At 45.1% G+C, this 6257-nt stretch overlaps 1 pseudogene; it reads left to right on the forward strand.

Annotated features, from left to right (window-relative positions):
• Window positions 1-5018: 5018 nt before the first annotated feature.
• Window positions 5019-5815, forward strand: LOC8029999 (annotated as a pseudogene).
• The last annotated feature ends 442 nt before the right edge of the window (window positions 5816-6257 follow it).

The following is a 6257-nucleotide window of genomic DNA, read 5'->3' on the forward strand; positions in this document are numbered from 1 at the left end:
TGTTGTATGTGTATTTCTGTGAATGCAAAATGTTTCGGCAACTGGTGTCCAACGAATTCTCATGAAGCACTGGAAACAGTTATGCTTTTTGTGTGCCTGTTTTAATGACCGCTGTTTTATGTACTATACGTTCCGAATATATGCGCTGCCATGCAATCAGTTCGTCAGACAACGTTTTAGACAGATCGTCCCTTCGAAGATGCACTTTTTCAACGATAAATCATTCCATCAGAAATAGCCGGCGTTCGTTTCATAGATACACCTTGTGACGTTTCGTCTAGTTTTTCTATTATGTGCATGCATGTGCGTGCTCGCGCTTGCGTACATAATTCTTCGTCCGCGTCTCTGCTTGCGTGTTCGCGTGCATGCGCGAGAGTGCTTATGTACGTGCATGCACATGCGTGTTTGCCTGCCTACGCGTGAGTATATATACCCGCGTGTCTCCGTGCGTGTTTGCACGCGTGGACTTTTGCCTGCTCATAAGTGCGTGTGCCTGTGCAAATGTGCACGTGCATGCGCGTGTGCAATTCGTGTGTACGTGTGCGCGGGTGTGCTTGCGCGTGCGTAAGTCAATTTGCATCCGTGCCTGCGTGTGCATCCGCGTACCGGTCTTCCCGCATGCGTATGAGTGCCTAATTCGTGCGTGCTTGAGTGGGCGCGTGCATACTTGGGCGTACGTGCGCCCAAGTACGCACGTTGTCGAGCTTTGCGAGAAAGGTTCGAGAAAGTCGAACCTGGTCGAACTCGAACGTCGGCTGGTTCGTGACACCTTTAGTACTCACGTTGCGGACGGTTGGTGATTGGCCGCTGATAACTTCACCGCAACTTTTGGTTTTATGTTTATAGGCATTTTTTATATTTTTATTTGTGCGAATGTAATCTTTTGCAATTAAACCCTCTGTACCCTTTCCTTGTGACGTATGAAACGATCTCGGACGCCTCATACAACAGCGACGCTTGCGTTCGTTCTCGGGGCTAGTAGACAAGGAGCTTAGAAGTATTTATATGAAGTCAGACTGCCTTTTGATGCCGAGTCACAACACAAAAGTATGGCCACCGAAGGCAAACGCAGTTATCCCATTGGCGAGTTTGCTTTGTCTTTTATTTTTCACACCTCTCGCTAATCAGTTTTGCTTTATCGTTTGGTGGTCATGTTTGTGGGCGATGACTCAGCAGTGAATAGACCCTATAACCATTCATGGTGTTTTTCTCTGCTTTTATTTTTTAGATTGAACGATTTTGCTGCAGTGTCTTCCGAGGAGCAGAACGTGTGGGGATCAGGACTTTTGGAAGATAGGTTCTCAAGTGATGAAAAACTGCCTGGTCGCCAATCATTACAAATTGTCTATGAAATACGATAAGAAACAATCAGTGTCGTGAAAAATTGTATAAAAATACTTTGTTGTGCAGAGCTTGTGACCAGTTGTGATGAAATAACGAAGGTATATGCCGGTGGTTTGTCATATATGAATTCAATTATGTTTTTATTTTTAAAGTACCTAATATACAGTGTTTTTACTTAACTGGAACGTGTTTTTCTTTTAAGGGAGGGGGAGGCATTTACCTTAGTGCCGTATTCAATGTGCCTTTAGCGGGCTCGGCGAACATTACATGGGAGATCACTGTAGCGATAAGCCAGGTGGGTAAATAACTAAAATCAGCTAATCAAGTTTCCCACAAGCGGGTTTATAGCTCGTGTTGCAGTTATATATTTAAAGTCATTAGAAAGTAAATAAATTTGGACGTATTGCTAAAACCCAAAGGGATTTAGGTATCTAGGTTTTCAGTTTTTATGGGCAAAACATAATTGGCTCGTTTGGCCACGGGAATAGCAGTACCGCTATTTCTGCATAGTTGTACAAGGCAATCACTCGCTAACACACCGTACAAAATAAATAGCGTGTTATTTGCAAACACAATGTTTATATTGAAATATAATAATCCGGAGCGCCTCTCGCGGCACAGATCGTTTGATAGTGTTTTATCAATGTCATTTATGTAATACAGTATCGCGAGAAATATATTGTGTAATTAAAAAATTATTTATTATATATTGACAGTGCTACTGCCGAATTCTCCACGGCGGTCTGTTTGAAACACGATAAAGCGTACGCTGCGATTTCGTCTTCCCGAGTTCTCGCCGCGTGCGGAACAACAAAAAGATCATCTGTTAACAATGCCAGCCTTCGGCGCCGTACGCTCGTTCGTTGGCGGTGCAACCGCTTGCGCCATCTCGTCTCCCGTGCTAAACAGCGCCTTAATTTTTTAAGACCGGTGGCTTTGCTGCGTTTCCATAGGAGTTAAGCCTTTTTTCTTTTACTTTTTCCTCAGGCAAGTTCACTCTTTGCAAATTTTATAGAAAAAATGCACCACCTGTGGGCAACGCTGCACAAAATCATAGCTCAATAGGTTAAGAAATAGAATTTTGCAGTCGATTGAAAGAGCCCGGCCGCTATTTGAGACACCCAGTAGAAGCTGTTGCAAAGTAGCGAGATGGCACAGCCTCCACTGATGCAGCCAACAGCTGGCGGCCAGTTTATATCAAGAATGTGGCCTGCTAACCAATTGCCAAGATTGACTTTTCATCTGCGACTGCCAAGACACAACGCCTTGACGCCATTGAAACTCGTACATTTGGACAGCCTGAAAAAAATGTTCCCAGACCTACTGATGAGGAGGTGAACAATTTCTTTGCACAACTGCATGCATCAGGTGCACACTTAGCTATTCTCTCCATAACTAAAGGATATGGCCACAAGTACATCCTGAATGTGGAAAAGTACCCAACAGCACCTCTTGGCGGCCTGTACGAGGATGACAAGCCTGCATCTTGGGAAACAGTGATGGCACGGTGCGACCACGTTGCAAGGGGGATCTCCATTGATCTTGAGGTGAATAAGTGTAGCACAATGCATAATTACAAACCAACATCATGCAGTTCACACTGAAAGGATAAAAACACAGAAAATACACGAGGGAAAGACACACACAGTTCTTTCAACGAGCAACTACATTTAAATGATGCCCATTACACTATGATGAACCACCTTGGATACGGAGAAAATTAAGTGAAGACGAAAATACTAGATGGTATTAGAAAAAGATAAAGAAAAAGGTAAAGATGGCGGAATTTAACTTCCTGAAAAGGAAAGAAGAAGAAGAAGAGACGGGAGATGTTTTCTATGACAATTCCGGCGCTAGGAAATCCATCTCTGCTGTCGATAATGACAGTGAGGGCTCGGAAACAGTGTCTGTGGCAGTTTTGATCTTAAAGGCTTCGATGATCTCTCGCCCATACTAGTCTTTGTGTGAGCCTAGCACAGTAGTGTTTGCATAGCTAGAAGAGCAATCTTGGCAGGTGCAGGCATGGACAACAATCGGATGGTAGGAGTCGGATGACGCCTTGTTGGTTTCGAGGAAGTGTTCTCTAAGGCGAACGTTCAGGCATCGTCTCGTCTGGCCAATGTATTGACCGCCACAACTGAGCGGAATAGAATAAATTGGCTTCTCTTGGCATTTGACGTATTTGTTGACGTGTTTGATGGTGCATTCTGGTGGACTACTTTCGTTATTTACCCTTTGGCACATTTCTTTTAGCTTCATCCGACATGTGAATACTACCTTCGTGTCGAAGCGTGCAGCGAGACGCTTCAGGCGGTGGGAAGTATTATGCACATATGGAATACAAGCCGGGCGTGTGTGGCTGCGTCCATTGTTGTTAGATGATCGGCGGTTGGGCCCTGTAATGAGATGCTGAAGGGTAGTATGGAGGAGGTCTGCTGGATACCCGTCCCGGAGAAGCCGGTCATGCTTACGTTGGACGCTTGTTGATGAGAGATGGGGACAGGATTTTGAACGAGAAGAGGCAAACAGGGTTCAAATAATTCCAAGCTTTACCAATTTAGAGTTGTTTCCTCTTCTCGTTCAAAATCCTGTCCCCATCTCTCATCAACAAGCGTCCAACGTAAGCATGACCGGCTTCTCCGAGACGGGTATCCACAGACCTCCTCCATACTACCCTTCAGCATCTCATTACAGGGCCCAACCGCCGATCATCTAATAACAATGGACGCAGCCACACACGCCCGGCTTGTATTCCATATGTGCATAATGCTTCCCACCGCCTGAAGCGTCTCGCTGCACGCTTCGACACGAAGGTAGTATTCACATGTCGGATGAAGCTAAAACAAATGTGCCAAAGGGTAAATAACGAAAGTCGTCCACCAGAATGCACCATCAAACACGTCAACAAATACGTCAAATGCCAAGAGAAGCCAATTTATTCTATTCCGCTCAGTTGTGGATGTCAATACATTGGCCAGACGAGACGATGCCTGAACGTTCGCCTTAGAGAACACTTTCTCGAAACCAACAAGGCGTCGTCCGACTCCTACCATCCGATTGTTGTCCATGCCCGCACCTGCCAAGATTGCTCTCCTAGCTACGCAAACACTACTGCGCTAGGCTCACACAAAGACTAGTATGGGCAAGAGATCATCGAAGCCTTTAAGATCAAAACTGCCACAGACACTGTTTCCGAGCCCTCACTGTCGTTAACGACAGCAGAGATGGATTTCCTAGCGCCGGAATTGTCATAGAAAACATCTCCCATTTCTTCTTCTTCTTCCTTTTCAGGAAGTTAAATTCCGCCATCTTTACCTTTTTTTTTCTAGTACCTTCTAGTATTTTCGTCTTCACTGCCCGGCAATAAAAGAATGTTCGGGTGAGTTTTCTCGTGTGTATGTCAATCAGAGAATTCTACTTCACACTAGCCCTTAGTTATATCCATTTATAAATCATTATCATAATTAACCTATATCTTTTCCTTCCCCTAGACACGAACAAAGCTCCAGATTATCTCCGCCGATCCGGAAGGGGTCCGCAAAATATCAATGGCTGAGAACCACTGATCTAGAGGACAAAACAAAAGTGAAGACTCGGATCTGTGCGAGGAGCATGACTTTGTCAGAAATATAACATTCTTCAGTTTAACTGTTTCTTTCCGTGCCCTTGCAGGAATGCTGCTCTACAACACCTTTAAAGCACCTGTCCAGATGCCATCCTGCGGTCCAGATGAGGCGCCTGATTCACGGCCAAGCCACAAGAGCCATGCCGATTCAGAAAGCTGCCTGCGGTGTAACGTGTTTTACACAGACTAGGTTGTGCTGAGCAGTGCTGCAGCGGCAGAATTAGTAAACCAAATGAGGGGCACGACAAATGCTTATGGCAAGAGTCGTGGCAGTTGAGCGTTCCGGCGTCCAACGCAGGACGGATGCCCAAAATGTCAGCGACTTTTCATGACAAGACAGTGGTGTCGCTGACGAGCAGTACGTTCCGCAAGAATGCTGCAACTAGGCGAGGCCAGAATTTTGAGCCCGTTGCACGAACACAGTTTGAGAGAGAGACGGTTAAGGGTTTCCTTGTGTGGAACATAGTCTGTGCGCAGGTGCCCTGGATCTCCGCCATTTCAAACAATATTATTGAATCCCATGCCATCCTAGAAATCAAGTGCCCGGACACAGATGATTGCTGGCCTCTTATTTAAGGAGGAAACCTAAGGTTAAAAAAAGCAAAGATGGCACTTTCTTCTCGAACACTGACCGTGACAGGCTTTCACAGTTACGTGCAGTACACCATGCTATGTACCAAAAATGTTTTCTTCTTCTTTTATGTTAGGTCGCTTCTCAATTTTGCATCATCCAGAGTGCCGTTCGATGAGCAGCTCATCATGAAGAACATTCCACGTCTGACGAGGTTTTACTTTGTTTCAATGTTGCCTTATGTCGAACAAAAGTACCAAGATGGTAGTCGTTAACTGTCCATAGGCTACAGGCGGTTGGCAAAGATTTTATATAAGAGTGCACATGCATTTTTAAAACTTCACTTTTGAAACTGGGGTTATGTTTAGTAGTCGAGTTCAACATTTGCTCTTTACCATGTGGCACTCTTGGTGTGTACAATATTTCATTTAGAAATTTTACAACTTGTTTCACCTGGCAGCGACAATTGAAAATAAAATTTCTTGCGAGACCTCATTCTTATGCCTCACATATTTTAGTAAATGCAGTTGCATATGCACATGCTAATGTCAACTACTTCGTACAGGTGGTGCCCTGAAACGATGGCTGTGCTGACTTGTGAGCCCTATCGTGTGCCTTCCTACACACACAATATGGCCTGCATGGTTTCCACGGCCCGCACCCCATGGCACTGCCACTGCAGAGTGGTTGGCAATCGCATGTTGACCTCCATGTGGA

Source organism: Ixodes scapularis, unplaced genomic scaffold, assembly GCF_016920785.2.
Source record: "Ixodes scapularis isolate PalLabHiFi unplaced genomic scaffold, ASM1692078v2 PGA_scaffold4__175_contigs__length_147842914, whole genome shotgun sequence".
NCBI lineage: Eukaryota > Metazoa > Arthropoda > Arachnida > Ixodida > Ixodidae > Ixodes > Ixodes scapularis.